The sequence below is a fragment of the Quercus robur genome, chromosome 7 (genome assembly GCF_932294415.1).
Source record: "Quercus robur chromosome 7, dhQueRobu3.1, whole genome shotgun sequence".
In the NCBI taxonomy this organism is placed as follows: Eukaryota; Viridiplantae; Streptophyta; class Magnoliopsida; order Fagales; family Fagaceae; genus Quercus; species Quercus robur.
This window is the reverse complement of record NC_065540.1, coordinates 39,645,734-39,669,335: the sequence shown is the minus strand read 5'-3', so window position 1 is coordinate 39,669,335 and position 23,602 is coordinate 39,645,734. Positions and strand designations below refer to the sequence as shown.

At 35.5% G+C, this 23,602-nt stretch overlaps 1 long non-coding RNA gene across 1 annotated transcript; it reads right to left on the bottom strand.

Moving 5' to 3' along the window:
• Window positions 1–1,762: 1,762 nt before the first annotated feature.
• Window positions 1,763–12,495, bottom strand: LOC126693401 (uncharacterized). Its single transcript, XR_007645339.1, has 3 exons — window positions 12,350–12,495; window positions 12,107–12,225; window positions 1,763–1,857 (listed from the first exon to the last, which is right to left on the bottom strand). It is a non-coding gene; the product is annotated as an uncharacterized LOC126693401 (long non-coding RNA).
• Between the last annotated feature and the right edge of the window lie 11,107 nt (window positions 12,496–23,602).

Here is a 23,602-nt window from a genome sequence, read left to right as displayed (position 1 = left end):
GGCTTTAAATTAGGTTAAACAATCTGAATTTGATGTAGAACAAACAACTCATGCATTCTTGGATAGTAAGGGCGCCGAAGCCACAACTCAAGATCAAAGGGGATACCAGTAGAGGCCATCAAAGTGGTAGTCTCGGAATTGCATGAAATTTGACAAGTTGAAGAAAAACAGCATTCTGATCCAAACTCAAGGCTCGAGTCTCGCCTAAATTTAGGCAAAATTTCTTCGTTAATGCCTCAAAAACAATGTTTTTGCTATTTATAGTAATATTTGTTTTTCTTTAATAATTTTTAGTTTGAAAGTCAGAATAAGGTCTTATCTATTTTGGGATGACCCTTAAGATTAGTAGTTTATGATTTTGCATTTAATTCAATTTTTCCATTTTTGGTAAATTTCGGTATTTTGTCACATAATTGCGTAATTATTGTGAATTAGGGTTTTAGATGTTTCCTAATCTTTCTAGGGTTTTACTTTCTTAGTATTTATATTTTTTGTAACCGTCAAAGGCAAATCATATTATCAATAAAATATAGACTCTTGTCGAATTCTTTCTTTGGTGGGTTCTAGTTTATCACTTTGTAAATTCAAGAAACCCCTCGTGGATTCGAGATTTACTACCTAGAAAGTAACAGTTTAGTTTCTATCTATCAAAAAGAGTATCGTGTATGCTTTCTTTAGGCTTTCACGAAATCAAAATTCCAAGGGTCTAAATAATTAACACCCTGTGGAGGATGATCCCGCGACCAATCACACCTAAGAGAACCATTTAGTTGGCAATGTGGTGGCATTTATGGGTCATGCCTTAGGGAGTTAGGGTGCTCATACATGTAAAATTATTCAAAGAGTAGTTTGCTTGGTAGAGTTACTTTCTTTTTTTTCTTTTTTTTGGCTAGAACCCATATTATATCCTTTAACTTTGAGTCAACGCTGATTCTGATTCTATAAAAAAAAAAACGTTGGGTCAATGCTGTTAGGTTTAGAGTTGGCAAATTCAATGACATTATATAACAGTCAAATTTGATTGATCCAAATAGACATAATTTATAGATTAACGGTTTAAACCTTAAATCCAAATGAATTATGTCTATTTGGAATTTTCACGATCATTTTATCAATAAGACACTTGGTGTAGAATTAGAGCACTCACAACACATTATGGCCAAATCTTCAACATCCTCGTCCATCAAGGTATCAAATTTTCAAATTATCAAATTCTCACCCTTCTCTTGTCCTCTTGTTCTTTTAACAAAAATTTAGTGTTGTATTTTTCTATTTTATTCTTTGTGTGTGTTTGAGACGCAGAACTAAAAGTCCACAACTAATTAACAGAGACAGTAAAAATAGAAAAGTAACAGGATTGTGAAACTAATGTGCAAATTAAAGTAGCATTACCGGTTGTATCAAAGCAACGGACAAAAAGATCCTCTGTTAAGCGGCAGGATATGCGAATATGGCAGTCTTCCTTTTTAAATATTATTTGGTCGCCGAGTGATTACTGATTAGGCCTGCCTTCCTGTGTTTTTCTACCTTCCTCACAATTTTTTTTTTTTTCTTGACTCCCACTTTGTTACATATCTTTGTTATATTGCACTTCTGTACTCGTTCTGTATTATGAAGCTTTAACTGCAGTAATAAAAAAACCAAAAACAGGAGCTTTAAGATGAAAATATCGGCAGCAACTTGGGCAAGAAAGATGTTCAACAGACATCATAAGGAAGGAAAATTTTCTAGGACATGCCTCTACCTTATATACAATGCCAAGAAGTGAATTATTCAGAAAATTCGCAGTAGGTTGGAGTAGCAGAGAGATGACGGCAAAAACTGCTAACGGATCCCCACGAGCGATTCTTGAACAAGCTAGTATAATTAGGGAAGATTTCAGAGAATCACAAAAATGATAGAAATAGAGAACAAGCAAGTAATGTTATTATGTGAGGGTGGAAAAGGATTTGATTCTTCCTTGTACATAGTGGCAGCTTCCAGAATTTTTTTTAAAAGTTCATTAACAAACTTAAATTAAATAAAATTTAATAAAAGAGTGAACTTGAATATATCAAGTTATTGACACCCAAAAAAAAAAAAAAAAAAAACCGATACATGAAGTTTTACAATTTCCTTTTACAAGTTTTTATATCTTGAAATCGTTACATGATAGTTCATTATTAGTTGTCATTATCTATTGTCAATGTGGCTTGGTATGACCATTATATTTTGTTAAGTTTGTATAACATTTTATTTTTATTTTTATATAGTTATCATTATTTTATACAATATATTAAACTAAATGAAAAAATGCAACCTACCGGCACTATATTATTTATTGACCTACATAGCCACACTCATCCATATATAAATATTACATTAAATGGTCTACTTAACTAATTAAATGGATGAATTTAAGGAAGCCTTGGAACGTTGCCATTTAGCTGACCTGGGGTTTGTTGGTTATCTCTTCACCTGGAACAACAAACGTCCAGGTTCAACCAATACCAAGCAGCGTTTAGATCGAGCGGTTGCCACAAAAAGTTGGAAAGCGAAATTCTCAGCAAGTATCGTTACCCATCTTTTCTCGCATGCTTCTGACCATGCACCATTACTTTTGCAGATTAAGAAGAATAGGAGTAGTCATGCAAGGGAACCAAGAAGCTTCAAGTTTGAAGAATCGTGGCTGTTATGGGAGGAATGTGAAGCTATGGTTCAGGAGGCATGGACGAAACCCGTGGAAATGGGCTCGGGTTTTAATAGAATTCAGGAGAGAATTGCTTCTTGTGGTACGGACTTGCATGTGTGGGGTTCTTCTAGGACCCATCCTAATACAAAGAGAATTAAAGCTCTCCAAAAACGGGTTGAAGTCCTCAATAAGGGAGAGACAACAGATGACAGTAAGGCTGAATTTTTAGCTACCAGTAAGGAGTTGGATGCTCTGTTAATGAAGCAAGAGATATACTGGGCACAACGCTCAAGGATTGCATGGCTGAAGCATGCGGATAAGAACATGAAATTTTTCCACTCCAAGGCGTCAAATAGGAGAAGAAGAAATATGATTCAAGGAATAAGGACTCAAGACAGTAGATGGGTGGAGGACATATTAGATATCACTCAGGTGGCTACCAGCTATTTTGAGGGTATGTTTACAGCAGGTACATGTAAACGGTTGGAAGATTGTTTGAATGCCGTTCATCATAGAATTACTGATGATATGAAGGATATCCTAACCAGTGAATATAGTGCGGATGAGATCAAAGTAGCGTTGTTCCAAATGAGACCAACAAAGGCTCCTGGACCTGATGGTATGAATGCTCTTTTTTACCAAAAATTTTGATATATTGTTGGTGATGATGTTGTTGCAGCGGTGTTAGACTTTTTGAATTCTGGAAATATGGATCCTGGTGTTAATTATACCCATATTGTTCTTATTCCTAAAATTAAATCCCCGGAGAAAATGTCTGATTATAGACCTATCAGCCTTTGTAATGTCATCTATAAAATAATTTCCAAAGTACTAGCTAATAGACTGAAGCAAATACTCCCTCAGATTATTTCTCCTACCCAAAGTGCTTTTGTTCCTAGTCGCCTTACTGATAATATAATGGTAGCTTATGAATGTTTACATGCTATGCATTGTCATAAAAAAGGAAAAAAAATACTCTCTTGCTCTGAAATTGGATATCAGCAAAGCTTATGATCGGGTTGAATGGGCTTTTCTCAAAGGTATTATGGAAAAGATGGGATTTCCGGAGATCTAGATTGACCGGGTTATGTCTTGTGTCTCTACTCCCTCTTTTTCTGTTTGTATTAATGGTAAAACTTTTGGAAATATTTCACCATCTAGGTGAATCCGACAGGGAGACCCATTATCTCCTTATTTGTTTCTCTTATGTGCAGAGGGTTTTACTTCACTTCTAGCCAAAGCAGAGTTGGAGGGGCAGATCCATGGGATGTCCATTTGTAGAAGAGCTCCCTGCATTTTTAATCTTTTGTTTGTTGATGACTCTCTATTATTCTGTAAGGCAACCCGGGGAAAGGTGCAGGTGCTTATGGAGATGTTAGACTTTTATGCTTCGGCTTCTGGGCAATGCATAAACTTTGAGAAGTCTTCAATTTTTTTTCAGCAGCAATACTGAGGCAAGACACAGGGAAAGGATTATAAATTTATTGGGGGTAAAGAAGGTAGCAAGGTTTAAGTCATACTTGGGATTACCAACTTTGATTGGTCGATCCAAATACCAAACTTTCTCCTTTCTCAAGGATAGAGTTTGGAAGAAGCTCCAGGGATGGAAGGGTAAAATGTTGTCAAGGGCAGGGAAGGAAGTTTTGATCAAAGCCGTAGCTGAATCTATTCCCACATACACTATGGGAGTTCTCCAATTGCCTGTGAAGCTGTGTAATGAACTTAACGCCATGTGTGCTAGATTTTGGTGGGGTTAGGTGGGTGATGAAAGGAAGATCCATTGGAAGAGTTGAGAGTCAATGGCTAAACCTAAGAAGGATGGAGGCATGGGGTTTAGGGACATTCGGTGTTTCAACTTGGCAATGCTTGCTAAGCAGAGCTAGAGGCTAATTTAGGACACAGGTTCACTGGTACATGCGTGTTTCAAGGCTAAGTATTTCCCAAGGAGCAGATTCTTGGAGGCAAAGGATGTCCCAAACAGTTTGTATGTTTGGAAAAGCATTCTAGCCACCCAAGAAGTCATGAAACGTGGTTGTTGTTGGAGGGTGGGAATTGGTTCAGATATTAGGGTCTTGACTGATAAATGGATACCGAGTCATCCTAGTAACATGGTGATTTATCAACCACAGGAGGTAGAATGGGAATGGAGGGTGGTGGAACTTATTGACTGGAATGTTGGAGTATGGAATAGACACTTGATAGAAACGAAATTCCAGAAGGAAGATGCCGAGGCCATTCTCAAAATTCCACTCAGTAGAAGAATGGTGGCTGACTCTCTTTTTTGGCTTCTAAACAGAGATGGGGTCTATTCTGTTAAGTCAGGGTATAGGGTGGCTTGTAAACTAATGAAGCATGCAGGGGGAAAGCTCAAGGGCAGGTGCTGGTGCATTGGTATGGGGTAAGCTATGGCAGATGCACATTCCCAATAAAATAAAAGTGTTTGTGCGGGCTTGTCATGGTATTTTGCCAACCCGAGACAATTTGCTCCAAAAACATGTGGTGGAAAACAATATTTGTGAACTCTGTAAAAGAACAAGTGAAACAGAGTTGCACGTGTTGTGGGATTGCAGTGTGGCCCAAGACGTATGGGCTGGGAGCATAAGGAAGTTAAAGAAAAGTAAAGGTGGCCAATGTGATTTTCTGCATTTGGTGGAGGAGTTGATGTTGAAGCTTTCTCGAGAGGAATTGGAGCTTTTTTTCGTGCAAGCTTGGCTCATATGGACACAGCGCAATGCAGTCATCTTTAGTGGAGTGATACAGGACCCGTCTCGACTAGTAAAAAGAGCTGGTGAATTCTCGGATGAGTTCAAACAGTCTCAAGTTCAGTTGGTTGTTTCGACGGTCAATGCGAGAAGCTCAAATTGGACTCTTCCGTCGGGATCTAACTACAAACTGAACTTTGACGAGGCAATCTTTCAGGAATGTAAGGCGACGGAGTTTAGGGTGGTGATCCGGAACAATGAGGGAGAGGTTATGGCAACTCTATCAGCAAGAGGACCACCTGTTCAAGATAGCGAGGAAGCGGAAGTGTTGGCCTGCAGGAAAGCACTGGAATTTACGGTTGATTTTGGCTTCACTAATATTGTGCTTGAAGGGGACAACGCAGTTGTTATGGCGGCCATCTCCAGTTCGAGCTTGATTTACTATCGGCTGGGTCATTTGTATGCAGATATTCACTGCCTGGCTACAAGTCTACAAGTTCAGTCGGTGTTGTGTGTTGCTCGAACAGCCAATTCCGTTGCCCATTCTCTAGCCCGATTTGCTAATTGTATTAATGATGAGATTATTTGGTTAGAGGAATCCCCTCAACCGGCCTTTGAAGCTCTATATTTTGATGCTCGTTAAGTTATAATACAAAGTGGCACTTTCAAAAAAAAAAAACTAATTAAATGTTGTTAACAAAAAACTAATTAAAACAATAATTAACTTCACTATTTTTTTCTTGACTCTTTGACATAAATAATACACTAAAGTGTTTAATTGTTCCCCCTAAAAAAACCCTCTTAAAAAAAATGTCTAATTGTTGTTTGGTTTTGGGCTGGAATGATATGTGATCAAGGTTTGCAAGATTTCAAGTTTTCAACCAGGGTGTGCAAAAATATTAAGACTAAAATAAACTAATAAAAAACATTATAATTTTGTTTTTGAAGTGAGGGGTTCATTTGAAACTCCTAGACAACAAAGTGTCGCCACACTTGCTTCTGCACCAGTAGTAACTTGGATTTGTTGATCTGTGGCGTTAAGTTAATATATAAAGGTTCGTATTAGCATGTGTTCAATATCAAAATATAAATTATTAGTTATCAAAAAAAAAAAATTTTATTAGCCAAAAAAAAAATCAAAATACAAATTAAATTAAATTAAATAATGGTCTTTGCTCAATTATATATAAAAAGAGAAACCGCATTTTTTTAATTCAAAAAATTATATATTATTGATTTTTAGATTAAATTTTGCAAGAATTTCTCGTATAATGTATAAAATTAAAGAGTTTGTTGAAAGATCATTTTTCATTACATTTTTAAAATTTTCGTGTATTTTAAATAATAGAATAGATAATTTCATATAAAAAAAAATCATAGTAAATATTTATTAATGACTATCATTACAATTAAATTTTATACAAAAAAAAAAAGTTTGAAAAAATCATACTCTGTCCGTTTCATTATGTTACACTTGATTAGAAAATTCAAATTTTAAAGAGAATGATATGTCCTTTACAATAGAAAAATTACTGTGTACTTCCGGAGTATCATAAATGCGTACTCTCTTCTCTCACGTGAATGGTGGGTCCCACCATGAATTTAATTAGTGAGTCCAATACGTACTCCCTCCTCTCACATGAATGGTGAGTCCCACCATGAATTTAATTAGTGGAACCCATCATTTATGTGAGAGAAGAGAGTATGCATTTATGGTACTCCGGGAGCACCTAATAATTTTTCTTTACAATAATTAAAAAAATAAAAAGATCAAATAATATATTTATTGAATTTTCAAAAAAGACTTCATTTTGAACATCACAAAATAAAATAAAATAAAAAACTAACAATTTAGAACAAATGGAGTATTTCGTTAAATTTTTTCATGCATTGTACTAATATACATATACATACATACATATATATATATATATATATATATCTGAAAATATCTTTTATTTGGAATTTTTTTTTTTGATGAGTTTTATTTGGAAAATTTATATGAAGCTTATCCAAAAAAAGAAGAGAGAGAGAAAAGAAGAGCAGAGGAGAAAAAATATTGAAAAAATCACAATCTGAAATAGTAGTCCTCTAGGCGTTTACCCATTTGAAACAATAATAATTACTCAAAACTAAAATAAATAAGGATTAAAAAACATGTGATACGAAACTTCATGCAACATGTTGGGAGAGCCCTGAATATCTGATGGAGGCAGAAGCAAGTCACATGAAAAATTATTACACAAAGAGGAGTCACCCACTTTTTCCTTAATTCCTAGCAAGTCACGTGAGGAATTATTAGTCAAAGAGGAATCATCCACTTTTTCCTTAATTCCTTCTCCATGATTTGGTGTAAATTCCTTAGAAGATACCCCAATAGGTACGTGATTTGTTCCTTCAAAATCATCGTATTTCCACTCATGGTCGATTTCATTAATCCCCTGTAGGAGATAATCAGTTTGATTATGTTGACCCAAAAAATCAGGAAAAGAAGGATTTGTACTAACATTTGAGGAGTCCAAAATAGAATGAGACTTTATGGGGGCCACAAAATCCGCATTATCCAAATTAATAGCCACTATAGCTGGAGTGGAGTCAACCGTATCCTTTTCCATATCCGGTGGCCGTTCATCCTCACCACCATCCTTCCCCGACGAAACACCACCAAATCTTTCTATAGAGGATACCTTAAAGGCATGAAGCCACGGCCCAAATTATTGTATTAGGAGATAAAGTACCTTTATTCCTAATCCACAAATCAAAATCCTTATCAGCATAGGAGAGGCAACCACACCAATAATAGATTAGGTTGATACTTGAATGAAACCCAACCCTCCTTATCTTTATCCAACATGGCGACCCTTTGGCAACCCAAAGGTTGAGTAATATCCGGAGCAACTCGAACATGCATAAAACCACCTCCCTCATCATCCGAATTACTATTAGATCGAACGATTCACCCTATTTCCTCACAAATCCCTTGGCATCATGATTCATGTGCCTCACTAGAATGTCATGAACTTGAACCCAAAAGGTATCATGATCAAACTTTAAATCCCTAAAAGGAACATCTGTTAGGTTTTGTGCCTAAAATCCAATATATTGGCATATTATAAATAATTAAATTGATTAATTATATGAGACTATTTGTATATGAACTAATGGGACACTATCATATAGTCCTTGAAATGTATTGTATGTGATTTAGTTACAAAAGATATAAATCACAAATTCTTGCAAACTCAAAACTATAATTTGTAGTCGATGATGAAATTAGGCATTTCATTTGCAAAGACTTTAACATATCATCTACGATGATTTGGCTTGATGATGGAAGTGGAGACTTCTAGTTGATGTGTTAATGTGTTTTAAGTCTATAAGACACATTGAACTGGAACGCGCATTGTGAGATTAATTATTCAATTAACAACTATTACCTAAATAATAAATCTCACGACTTATATTTTCATAAACTCTCAATCCTGAGAGGATTGTGAACCTCATCATGAAATATAATTGCTTTGATTTATCAGGAGTGAAATCTAATTTAACAATCAAAACATCAGTATCTTGGGTAACCGCACAAAGTGTTAAGGGAACACATATTCTCAAAATGTAATTCATAACCCCCTTAAGATAAGTTTAATGGGAATTAGTTATTCAAGGTGCTGGGCCCAGCCACTTTAGTAAATAGTTATTAAAGTTTAGGGGTAGTGGCTTTCTAAGAGGTTGGACAATTTCTAGTATAGGACAAGATGTTTGTATCCCTTTCTTTCTTTATATTGTACATAGTTTTACTCTATATAAAAGGATTTCTATCTGTTATTTCAAAAAAAAAAAAAGGTTTATATTTAATGAAATTAGATTTCATAAAATATATGAATAACTAAAAGATTAAACTAAGGACTCAAGGAATAAAATAGTGATTTACAAAGAGACAGTTTATTATGACTTTGTTCACTATGGATGTTTCATGGAGAGGTCAAATGATATTATATTAGAGTCTTGTTAATAAGACCTAAAGTGCAATTATATTTCCATAGTGGTACTTGTCATATGATTAATCGTAACTTTAGACTTATCAAGAGTTGATGGAAGCCCGAAGCCCATTCGAGCTAGAACTTTATTTCTCTTTTTGGTCTCATCCCAATCCACATATTAAAGTCCAATTGGGCTGGGTCAAAAAACTAACCCAATTAGATAATCAATTATATATTTAATAAGAGTAATTAAATATAGTAACTATCTAGGCAGTTAAAACGTATGTACAATTAAAAGAAGAGAAAATGGTTTTCTCTTTGACCTCTCTTGAACACAGTTTTCAACAAAGAAAACATATGTACATGAAAACTGATTGAGAGGTCATACTTCTTGGGCACTGCATAATTGAGATGAAGATTGAAGGTACTCTCAGGATAATTTCAATATCTTGTTTTTGATTTTCACTACATCATGGTTTGCTTTCTATTCTCTGTTCTAGAATTTAAAGTTGTATGTTATCTCTCATGAATGGAGTAAATCCTTGTGTTGCTTTCGCTACTTGTTTTGTATGAGATGCAAAACCACCTTTTTCCAACATCTTCATTGTTTCTTTGCAAAGCAACCAAATTCTTATCAAAACTCCATGGCTCACTCATCAGAATCCTATTAACATCAAGTTCATTTTCAAAGATAAAGAAAACCTTATGATCCCCAATATCTCTGATCTTGAAACCATTTCGTGCTTGTCATAAAGCCTTAAAAGTACTAGCCATGACATCAATGTTTAACTTAGCAGCATGATACTACCATAACACTTAATAGAACCCAATCGAAAACCTCTTCCTTCCCCTAGAGAGAGAGAGAGAGAGAGAGACGAATCCAACGTTTACTTAAGTCACCACAAGCCCTCCAGGTAACCTTGTTGCAAAAGTTTAAAAGAACAAATATGATATGATTTAATATTATAATATCTGTTATATGATGGTTTATATATATATTATGGGATTAGGGACAGAACCCACATTTAATCTCAAAGGGATTTCCTATAAAAAAATAAAAAATAAAAAATCTCGAAGGGACCATAGTATGAATAAAATATTTTTACCATTTAATATTGAGAATAATTTAAATATATTCAAGAAACTAGTTTAATCCCTACCTAATAGGCTAATACCTACCAAGGCGATGTTATGTGATAAGATAAAAGTCCTACTCGTGAGGTGGAAACAAACTATTTCACAATCATTTTCTAGATCAATTTTCAGGGAAAGAGAAAGGAAAATAGGTCAAATGGAAAGAGAGATTATATTTAACTCTATGTTTGTTTCGCAGTAAAATATTTAACCTGTAAAAAAATTTTAATAAAAAATTTTCATTATTTGGTGTGATATGTAAAATTTTTCAAGTACAAACCACCAAAACTGGCAACTGAAGGTCCAGTGATCCATTCCAGTGATTGGCAGCGCTGAAGCAGCGATTCCAATGACTAGATCTCCAACACCTGCCACTGGACCGAAATTAAATTCCAGCTGTCGAAATCACCATCTCTCGCAACCTGATCACCGGCACCCGCCATTAGAGCATCTACTCCAGAGACTAAATCATCAGCGCCAATAGTTGGCCTAGCGGTTCTAGTCACTGGATTGTAGTAACCACCGTCTCTGGTGACCTAATCACTAACATGAGTTGTTGAAGCAGCAGTTCCAACGACCAAATCGTCGGCACCGGCTGCCCAGCGCATTGGACATTTTGAGAAGGAGACAGATCTACAAGCCTTGGATTTTTGTGGTGTTGTGCTATGGGAGGAGACTAGTGGACAGTGGTTGTTTGGATTTATTGAAGGAAAAGAATAAATTTTTGTGAGTTTTTTGAGAGTGAGAACAGAAAGGACAAATATTTTACAAGAGGCCAAGGCAGTTAGCTCTAGTACCATGTTAAAATCAAAATGAAATAGAGAATAGTAGAAAGAATTTTAATGAACAAAAGCAATGGAAGAGAGTAAGGACACTAAGATTAAATGATTCGGCCTGACAGCCTTCGTCCACGGGAAAAAGCCATATTGACGGCCACATTTTGATATTAGTACTATGGCAAATGCAAAGAACCTTAGTAGGGTATATATAGAGAGTAGATAAGCTAGGTTAGGTGTATGGACTTTGCATTAAATTTGGCTGCCTAAGCCATTAGATAATAACCACATGCAATAATATTATCTCTAATTAATGGAGAATCGCTTAGGGGTTAGAAGGCTCCAATGGAGATGTGTAAGGGAGATTCAAATTGTGTTTTGTGTAGACAAAGCTTGGAATGTAGAGCCCATTTATTTTTTGAGCGTTCCATTTCTATAAGAATTTGGAGGAAATTGATGTGCTGGTGTTTATTCATAACTCCCATATTTGACTGTGATCACATAATTCAATGGAGAGAAAATTATTGGAAGGAGGAGTCTTTAAGGGCTGTGGTGTTTAAACTAATATTGGGTGCTCTGGTGTATTAAATTTGGCACAAAAGGAATGCCATTATTCACGTTCAAAGGCTTAAAACAGAGGAAGGCATCATCAAGCTAATAAAAAGAGGGATTAAAGCAAGGTCTTTCTTTTTTCCTGTGTAAATGAATGAGTAGGGATATAACTTTTCTTTATTGTTCTTTGCTCTGCGTACTTGAGCGGGGTTTTACTTGTGTATTGTGCTTGATCTTAATAAAATATTTTATTCATCCAAAATATATATGTAAAGTGCAGAGTAGCATTACCGGCCGTGTCAAAACAATGGACAAAAGCATCCTCCAGCTGAAAGATGTGCATATATGGCAGCTTTTTCCATTCTGAATCTCAATTGGTCCCCGTGTGAGTACTGATTAGGCCTGCCTTCCTATATTTTGAAAGTTTAATGTAGTAAGAAAAAAAGGAACTTTAACATGAAATATCAGCAGCAACTGGGGGAAGAATGATGTTCAAGAAACATGACAAGGAAGGAAGAGTTTCTAGGACATTACCTACACCTTCTATACAATGCAAAGAAGTGTACTATTCAGAAAATTCGGAGTAGGTTGGAGCAGCAGAGAAGATGATAGTGAACATAGCGGAGCACCATGAGCGATTTTTGAACAAGCTCTGAAGCTAGTATAATTGAGGAAAAAGCCTGAGAATCACAATTAAGGGATGTTATGTGATTCTTCCTTATGCACCAGTAGTTTCAGTGACGTAAGTCGTAACTTGGGTTTGATTTTTGGGATTAAAGCATAAACCAAAGTATTTTTTTTAATCGTTTGGAATAAAATAAATATTAAAGTTTGAAACTAAATTAATATAAAAAATATAAATTAGCATATATTCAATATCAAAATGTAAATAAAAGAAAAGAAATAATTATTTTTAGTCAATTATCTATTAAAATAAAAATCACCTCTTGTTAATTCAGAAAATTATGTATGATTTTTTTATTAATTTTCCCAAAAAATCCCTTTATGATTTTTTGATTAATTTAAATTCCCTTTGCATAACGATTCATGTGCCTCATTGGAGTGTCATGAACCTCATACTAGAGAGTATTCCGGAGAGTATCATCATTTCTATATGACTCTTGTGCACATTCTTAAGGGAAAAAAATTCTATTTCTTGTGCACATTTTTAGGGAAATAAAGTCATAGAGGAGATGCATATTCCAAGGGGAGAAGACATTTTTTATCAAGAAAACCATGTTTTGTTTTGTTTTGCTCTTTATTTGTTTTCTTGTTTATCTTTATGGTGTTTTGAGTTACTTTTAGTTTCTATACTTTGTTGTTCTCATCACATCGTATTTATGTGTTGAACATGCATACATCCTTATGCTATTGTGCTTTAAGATGGAATAACATAGCTCACGATCTGACAAATGCTATTAGAGCCAAGATCATGGGTTCGAGTCACGGGGGTCATTGTGAAGGAGGGATTGTTGGGGGGCTACAATTTGACTCCCTACAACCACTATAAAAACAAGCCCCATGGTGTGATGTTGAAAGCCATAAAATATTTGAGTGTGTCTTCCTCATCACTAATTGGTTTTGAGATGGATTGGTATAGCTCACAGTTCGACAACCTTCTTGTCAAGAATTTTGTCCACTTCACGACCAAACTGCACCATGACAGTAGGTGGGGCATGCCTTGCCTCATTCCTTGTAGGATCTTCCCCATCCCCATAATAAGGCTTTAAGAAACTCACATGATTTTTTGGGTGAATCTGCAACCTTTCAAGTAGTTTCAACTTATAAGCAACATTACCTACTCTCTTTACAATTTCAAAGGGACCATCATACTTTGGAATCAAGCCTTAATACACACTCTCACTTCTAAACTTCCTCCAAATTTGTGGAGTTAACTTCAACAGCATTTTGACCCCAACCTATAACTCAAGAGGCCTCCCTTTATCAGCATACTTCTTCATTCTCCCTATGCTTTCAAAAAACTATTTTGTGCTTCTTGTATCAGCTCTTGCTTAGCCATAGCAAATCTATATGCTAAAGGACATTTGCCCCTTGAACGCTGGTTTGCAATCTCATGAGGGGTCAAGTGTTGTTGCCCCATTGCCAACTCAAATGGACTCATATCTGTTGAAGAAGACTTGTGCAAATTGTAAGCATACTGTACTGAATCCAACAAATCCAGCTAGTTTTTTTGACTTGTAGTCACATAGTGTCTTCAAGTAATCTTCCAACACAGCATTGATCCTCTTGGTTTGACCATCTATTTGTGATGATTAGCAATAGAAAATTTCAATTGTGTACCTAGCAACCCGAACAAAATTGTCCAAAACCGACCAATGAAACGAGTCTTTATCACTCACAATATATCTTCAGGCAAACCAAAGTACTTCACCACATTTATGTAAAATAGATCAGTAGCCACTTCTATTGTACAAGTATTTGGTGCAACAATGAACACTACATTACTACAAAAATCGATCAACCACAACAAAAACTGAACCGATCCCCTTCACTTTAGGTAAACGAGTAATGAAACCCATTGAAACACAAATCCATGGACTCTCCAGTATAGGAAGAGGTTGTAGAAAACCAGCTTCCGTTTGAGTTAACTCCTTATCTTGTTGACAAACAAGACAAGTCTTGACCAACTCAATGTCTAACTCCATCTTAGGCCAATAGTAAGAATGAGATGGCAAAGCATACATTATTTCCTTACTAGAATGTCCTGCCCATTGTGAATCATGAGTCTCTTTCAGCAAGTCCCTATGGATCTTTCCACTAGGAACATACAACTTGCCACCCTTTGCATACAACAACACATTCTCAAGCCAGTAGCGACGCACTAGGCCTGCAGTCACATCTGGCACCAATTTCTGGTAGGTAGCATCAAGCTTTGAACTCTCCTTGATCTTTTCCACAAAATATAACTTAACTCTAGTCAAGGCAGCAACATATTCTTGCACTTGTTTGCAATTCAACGCATCTGCCACTTGGTTATGCTTACCAGGTTTGTGCTCCCACACAAAATCATATTCCTGCAACAACTCTTGCCATCTTGCTTACTTAGGGGACAACTTATGTGTGTTGAAGAAGGTGTTCGCAACATTATTAGTTCGCACCACAAAATTAGGCCCTAGCAAATACACTCTCCATGCTAGCAAACAATGCACCACTGCAATCATTTCTTTCTTATGTGCTTAACATTTTTTTCCTGCCTCATTCAGTTTCCTACTCTCATAGGCAACTAGATGTTTTTCTTGGCCCAACACACTATCAATTGCTTTGTCAAAAGCATCTGTATGGACTTCAAAAAAAGGCAACTCAAAATTTGGCAAACGCAGCACTATTTCACTTGACACAACAACTTTAGGCCTCTTAAAAGCTTCTTGGCATGCATATGTCTACACCCATTTCTTGTCCTTCTTCAGTAAATTTGTAAGAGAAGCCTTCATGGAATCCTTGAACAAATTTCATGTAATAGTTAGCCAATTCAAGGAAAGACCATAACTCTACCACTTTTCTTGGTGGAGGAGAATCAAGGATAGCCTACACCTTCCTCTCATTGATCTTCACAAGACATTTGCTAACCTTATGCCCTAGGAACATAATCTTTTGTTGGGCAAACTCACACTTCTCTTTCTTGACATACAATTGATGTTCCTACAATCTTGACAGCACCTTCCTAAGGTGTTCCAAGTAATCCTCCAAGGACTCACTATATAATACTATGTCATCTAAGTAAACCACAACTAAATGGTCTATAAACTCATAGAATACATCATTCATCAAATTGCAGAATGTAGCAAGGGCATTTGTTAAACCAAAAGGCATAACTAAAAATTCATAGGAACCATTATGAATTACACAATTCGTCTTCGGTTCGTCCCCTTCAGCAATCCTTGTCAATAGCCTGACCTCAAGTCCATTTTGGTGAAGTAAGTGGCCTTGCACAATTTGTCAAAAAGGTCTTCAATCAAAGGGATCAGATACTTTGTTCAAGGCTCTATAGTCTACACACATTCGCAGTGAGCCATCTTGCTTCTTTTGAAACAAAATTGGAGCACCATAAGGAGCTTTAAGGGCTGAATGTAACCTGCATCAAGCAACTCAGATAATTGCTTTCTCGTCTTAGCCAACTCCATAAGGGACATTCTGTATGGAACCTTTGAAGGAGGCTTCAAACCATGAACCAACTCGATCTTATGATCAATAATGTGCCTTGCTGGAAGGGTTTTAGACAATTTTGGAGACATCACATCAACAAATTCCTCTAGAAGTCTAGCAACAGCATCTGGAACTTCAATGAACTTGTCCTGCTTGACCTCAATCATTGCAGCCAAGTAAGTCATCTCACCATTCTTTAGCCTATGCCTAACTTGCATGGTTGACACCATTGGTTCTTTCTCCTTGCTAATCTTACTATTTCCTGTCACACACCTAGTAGGAACATAGCAGGGTTGCTTCTCATCAAAGATCAACATCTCCCTAATGAATGGTAGCAAGGCAGCCTTTGCAGCCACAAAGAACTCATCATCCAGAATTATATCAAAATCATCCAACTACATGATTAGGAAATTCACATTTCGTTTCCACTCTCCAACCTTAAACTTTACACCAAGAGCAATTCTAGAAACAAGTTTTGCCCTTGAGTTTACTGCCTTGATCTTATTTAGACACTTGCTCATTTTTAGACCAAGTTGTTGGATCATACAGTCATAAACAAAATTGTAGCCAGTATCAAGCATTGCTTTAGCCCCATTCCCATTCATCTCCACTTGAACGTAAGACAACCTTTTAGAAGTACCTCCTACACTAAGTGCATTAAGCAATTGTAAGGGGTTCACATGGTTGAGAACTTCTTCATTAGACTATCCCCTATCATCTTCAGCAACCATGACATTAAGCTTCTCATGCTTAGAGTAGTCTTTTACTCAATGAGGGCCATTGTAGACGAAGTAGCATGCATTTAGTTTTGGCTGTTATTTGCTTTGTTGAGAGGTAGAACTCTCTCCCTTACTTTTTTTACCCCAATTTTTCTTCTTTTATCCTTGGTCTTCTTGCCATCTTTTTTCTGTTTGTCTTTACTTTTGTTCTTGGACTTATGTTTCTCATCATTCCCACTTGACTTAGTGCTTTTGTCTTCAAGGAGTCTCTTGCAACCCAGACAATATTGGTTGGCAAGAACTAGTCATTCAATTCTTTCTTTAAGGCATCCCACGAATCAATCTTCCCTCTACCACCATCTGCATCATCTTCCACATGGGTTCTCCACCATAACTTGGCATCCCCTGAAAGATACATGCTAGTAATAGTCACATTCTCTTGATTAGGAACTCTAGTAGCCTTAAATTACTGCTCTATGTCCCAAAGGAAATTTTCTAGATTCTTGGAACTCTTAGCACCATTAAATGGCTTTAGTTCAGACACCTTCACTTTTGTGGCCACTTCCCCCTCCCTAAGAAGTCCACTGCCAGCCCTTTTCAACAAGGCAATCTCAATCTCAAGTCGGCTTGTTGTCTCTCTTGCTACACTGTTCTGAGCATTCCATGCAGTAGCCAACTCTTCAACATGAATAAACACAACATCTCTATGTTCTAAAAGTCCATTTCTTATCATAGAAGTTTCTGCAGAAAGTGCATCCAAACTGTCACACATAGAAAGTTGTTATCCCTCTGTAGAAACCGCACGTATATTCTCCAAGACCATCACTCTTGCCTTGGTATCTAAAGACATTGCATCCTTGCTCTAATACCAATTGTCACAAGGTCAAAATTTTCACTCTATGATGGCCCTGAGTCCATGACTTAGTCTAATTCAACACCACACACACATAGCAGGAAACACTTAGAATAGATTATATAAGGACTCATACACACATAGTACACACTGTATTTTCAAGGAACCTACCCCCAACCTTTATTGCTTAATCTCAAGTACAAAGGAAACCCTTTACAAGCCTGGAGAAAAAATAATTCTCCCTATTAAAATACACTCTGTTGTTGACCACTCCAACAACATTAGAGTCATATACACAGAATTAACTGCTATGGCAATTATTGCCTAGTAACTGTCTGAGTCTTAGACAATCTGCCACTTGGATCTGATTTAGGACACCTTGAATTGATGTTGTCTTGGTTTGCTCTCTATGTTTTCAGTGCCTACACACCAGCTCTAAACATCAAGAAAACAAGGAACTGCTTGGGAACTGCCTGATAACTACTCACATGCACAACCCATGTCTCAGTAGATCATGGGGCTTCTGCCCATCACTTAGCAGCCCACATAGCATGTTTCCCTACGTTTTGGGAGGCTTGACTTATGCCTAAGTCATCCCCTATCAGACAACACCGCTCACACAACATGCCTACATGCAGCACACATCAAGTAATTGCCATAAACCCAATGCCTTGCACACAGCATTTGATTGCACATCATCATAGCAGCTCAGCCCTGCCTTGCACACAAACCACCAAGCCCACTCACAAGTAACCAGCAACTAAGCTACCAATACCATGCACCACCACATAGGGTCAACACCACCTACTGCTACCCATCATGAAAACCAATGTTGCTTACCATGGCCCCACTCTGCCATGGCCTTGGGGTATCATGTGGATCAAGTTTTCTCCACATGCTGCTCCCTCACACTACTCATTAATCCAACTTGAATAGGGGATTGGGCATGTCCCCCTTAAAGAGCCCTTAGCATTACTAATCTAGCATAAGGAACCATTAATGTGTTGAGATAACATAAAGCCAAGTGACTGGCCTAATGCTACCCAAGCCCCCTCATTCCTCATGTCATCATCAGCAACAAGTAAAGCCCCTAACAAACCACCCCCACCAGAAGAAGCTGACGTCTTCGTCGGTAGGGTATATTCAAATACCTTCACTTCCTTTTCAAATTACCACAGAGTTGATGCCTTCTCCCAACTTTCTTCTAATTCAACAACCCCTTTCCACTTCACTAAGTAATAAGTTATCATGTTTCCTCCCTTTTGATAACCCGTTACCTTCTTGTCAAGAATTCTATCCACTTCCCTTTTGTCAACCTATTCCGCCATATGAATTGTTGGGTGAATCTGCAACCTATCAGGAAATTTCAACTTTTAAGTAACATTAGCAACTCTCTTCACAATTTTAAAGAGACCATCATACTTTGGAATCAAGCCTCAAGATTTTTTCAACCTAACTCACCATGGCAGGTTAAAAAAATCCAACCCAACCCATGTGGATTAGATTGGACTTATGCGTTGGACATTTTTTTTCCTAAAATTACTATTACTATTGAAAGCTCAATAGTGTAAAACACTATAACTTATTTAAACCCCCAATTTTAATTATGGCTTGATTAATTTTATGCTTAACACATTTAATGCAAAATATACGTGATTAGCAAATTAATCAATCGAAGCATTCAACAATTAAATGCATGAACAAATAAGTGCAATGCTAAAATGGAAAGGGCAATGGGTAAAAGAATAGCGAACCTAAGATAAGTCGGCAATGTGTTATCAAAGAAGAAAATCAAAGAACTCGGCATAAAAACTTCTCCATAGGCCTCCAAGCCCAAATGATTCACTAGTGAATAATTTGGAGTACAAGGGTACCAAAAAGACCTTCCAAACCTAATCTACCCAAAGTACTTGAGCCCTCCAAGTTCTAGCTAATAATGGACTTCTCGGAGCCTTGTCTTCAATAGGTTCCTGGATCCTGCAATACTGCCCGATTGCACTGCTAAGCCTCACCGGCTTATTTTGGCAAATACCCAATGCTTTCCAAGCTTCAAAACACTCTTTACTTCCTGAATAGATGTGGGTTGTGTTTGTGTACAAACCTCCTCTCAAGGTATAAAAATGGGAGAGGGGAAGGAGAAGAGACTATAAGAATTTCTCTCTTAAGAATGAGTAGCTCTCTCTATAATGGTGGGTGTCGTAAAAACCTCTCTCTAGGATTATCTTCTGAATAGCCTATTTAAAATTTTATGGGTAATGAGGTATATATAGTATGGGTAAAGGGTATAAGAGTTATATCCAGCTAGTCAGTGCATCTCATGGGTCACTCGCGGGTTAGCCAAGTTGCAAGTTACTCACGAGATATGCTAACTCTTGAACTTCCACATGTGCTCCTCACATGGCCTTTCGGGGGTGTCGAGTCCCAAGGCAGACGCGAGATCAATTGTCTTCAGCAATCTTCACCAACTTAATACTAATCTATTACAATTAAATCTCACAAAATACAAGGAAATAAATTAATGAAATCACAACACTTTTTGTCATAGAATAAAGCCAACATAAATGTTATGTGAAAAACCATAACTTAAAAATTATTATTAAATTGAGTATTAGAATAACCCCACCATAAATAAGAGCAAATGTATAACTAAACAATCTTGAGCATAACATCAAACCAACACAAACTATATGAGAAGAATTTAGAGTTTGAGTTTTAGTTTGGAAGAGGAGCAAAAAAAGTAAATAAACAAAATTGTATAATATATATTTTTAGATATATTTTGTAAATTTTAAATATATATTAAATATAGGCAGGTTGGGTTGGGTTGGGTTGGGTTAGGTGGATTTGTGAATCTTTTGACCTAAATCCAACCCAACCCACTGTGTGTGTGTGTATATATATAATCTCACAACCCAACCCAACCCACCAACTCCTAAAAACTGACCAAACTTAACGGGTTAGGTTGAATCGGATTAATTTGGGTGGATTGGTGGGTTGGCTACGCACCCTTACATAAGTCATTGACAACACATAATGGTCATTCCCATCAATATTAATTTTTGTTTTTTGTTAAACTGGAGTGTTGCTTCATTTATAGTTTTAATTTGAGACAAGACTTCCAGAGTATCCAAGACTTACATATATATATATATATATATAGATATATATATTTATTTATTTAATAGATAGTTTTATCAATTTTTAAAAGTAAAGTAAAGAAAATTCAAATGTATTTTGTTATATATGTTTAGTTTTTGTTAATTGTTTTTCGTTTTGACAATACTCATTCTTATGTTTATTTGGTTAGTATTAATAATCAAATTATGTAATGAATTTTTTTTCTTTGTAGGTTGAAAATATTAAGTGCCTTTTTATAGATCAAGTTGATTGTTCTGAACTTTGAATATTATTTTATTCTAGTTATATTATAATTTTTTATTATAAATATTGATTATTTTCTTTGTAATTTTTTATTACAAATGTTTACTAGAAAATATTTATATATAGAGAAAAACTTATATAAAAAAAATCGAATTTCAAAAAAGATCTATAAATGAATTTGTTACTAGCAATAAAAAAATTATAACAAAAAAATTAATTTGAATTTTTCACAATAAACAATAAATTTATATATATATATAAATAAATGAAATGATACAACTAGAAGATAAAAATAAAAATAAATGATGCTCAAACAAGTAATATAACAATTTTTTTATAAGAACTTCAAAAAATAAGAAAAATAACTTTTAATTGAAAAAATATTAAATATTAAATAGAAAGCAAATAATATTGATAGACATTTAAATAGGTTAAAAAGGCCCTCTTTAAAAATGTCACCTTATTAGTACCCACAATAACTTGAGCCGACCCTGCCTTCACAACGCACGGTCAACACCCACAAGCTATTGAATTTTCAAAATATTTTAGGCTTGCACTAACATTTTCACCATTCTCTTTTCATATTGTTCTTTTATTTAATTTTTAATATTATTGTTGATTTTTTGTTCTATTGCATGTCTTCTTATGTGTGTGTGTGGTGAATAGAGACAACACAACAATAGAAAAGTAGCAGGATTGTGAAACTAATGTGCAAATTAAAGTTTTCAGCAAAAAAAAAAAAAAAAAAAAGTGCAAATTAAAGTAGCATTAATTACCTACTGTATCAAAGCAATGGACAAAAGGATCTTCCGTTAAGTTGCAGGATATGCAAATATGGGAGCATTTTCATCTTCCTTTCTGAATCTCATTTGGTCCCCGAGTGATTACTGTGTACTGAATCTGTTCTTTTGACTGTTTTTTTATCTATAAAAAAATCATTACAATAGAAAAATTCAGTCGCAGCTTTGGGTAGAATGATGTTCAAAAAGGAAGGAAAGAGTTTTTAGGACATACCTCCACCTTCTATATGCAAAGCAAAGAAGTGTATTATTTAGAAATTTAAGCAATATATAGGCGCTGGAGTAGCATAGAGAGACAGAGATGTTAGCAAACACTAGCGGAGCACCACGAGCGATTTTTGAGCAAATATAACTGAGGAAGAATCACAAAGGATTATTGAGAGTTTGAGAGCAAGCGAGTAATGTTATACTATGTGAGGGTGAGATTTTGAGAAGCACAGATAAATCTAATACTTAGGCCGTTTGGTAACGTTATGCAAGTGTTTTAAAAATATACGTGGATGAAAAATATTATAAAAATACATGTTGTATTATTTACACAATGAAAATTATTATTTAAATACTCATACTAAACAATCTTTAAAAGAATGTTTATCACTATTATTTAACAATTTTCAATATTTAAACAATAATAACATAATATCTATTTACTCATATTTTAAATATATTTAAAATTGAACAACAATATTTAATTACGTTTCCCGCTCAAAATATAACAGAAACAAAATGAAAAGGAGATGTCGTGAATCATTGAATGGTGAACAGCTGGATTGACCGTACATCATTCATTGTAAACAGCTACGTTTACCAGGAAGTATTAATGGCATTAATCAAAATATCTGACCTCGACAATTATTTTGGGATGTCACAGTAAAAGGAGATGAAACAGCTTTACAGTGGTGTGGCTGAAATAGGTTCTCTTGTCATTCACGTTCCATGCACTATAATTGACCTGAAGCTCTTCTATCATCTGTGGGAATCTTGGCCGTCGTTAAAGGTTAACGGAGAGATGAGGAGGCTCCGTAAGTTTTCTGACTTGTAAAAAATTTTGAACTGTGACTTTAAGTCACAATTTTAATACACTATAATTGGCTTGAAGCTCTTCATTCATTCTTGATATGAAATTAGTCCATAACATAGCCATATATATAGTCTTCCAACCCTTCACATAACCTACATATTATTTATTAATTTAGAAAACTTCTCTTAATTTATTTAATCTAACTTACATACAAGTAACTCTTTCTTTAATAAATTAATTGCATTACCTACCGGGACTTGCGGCCATATTTACAACCGTGCATTTTTTGTGCGAGAAAGGAGGATAATGATTAGGGTTTAAGGGTTTGTATGGAAGAGTTGTTTGAGTAATGTTATTTATTTTTTTAAAAATATATATATTGTTAAAAAAGTGTGTAAAAATACGTATGGTGTTATTTAGAAATTGAAAATATGTTGTTAAAATACTCTACCAAACAAACTCTAATCTCTAAAAATAAAAAATTTCACACATATATACATATTAGACTGAGTATAATTTTTATCACATCTCAGTAATCATTTGGAGATGTCACGGTTGGTAGAAAGATGAAACGGCTTTGTAGCGGTCTTGGTTATTGGTAGAGAGACAGAGATGTTAGCAAACACTAGCGGAGCACCACGAGCTATTTTTGAGCAAATATAACTGAGGAAGAATCACAAAGGATTATTGAGAGTTTGAGAGCAAGCGAGTAATGTTATCCTATGTAAGGGTGAGATTTTGAGAAGCACAGATAAATCTAATACTTAGGACGATTGGTAACGTTATGTAAGTGTTATGTAAGTGTTTTAGAAATATGCATGGGTGAAAAATATTATAAAAATACGTATT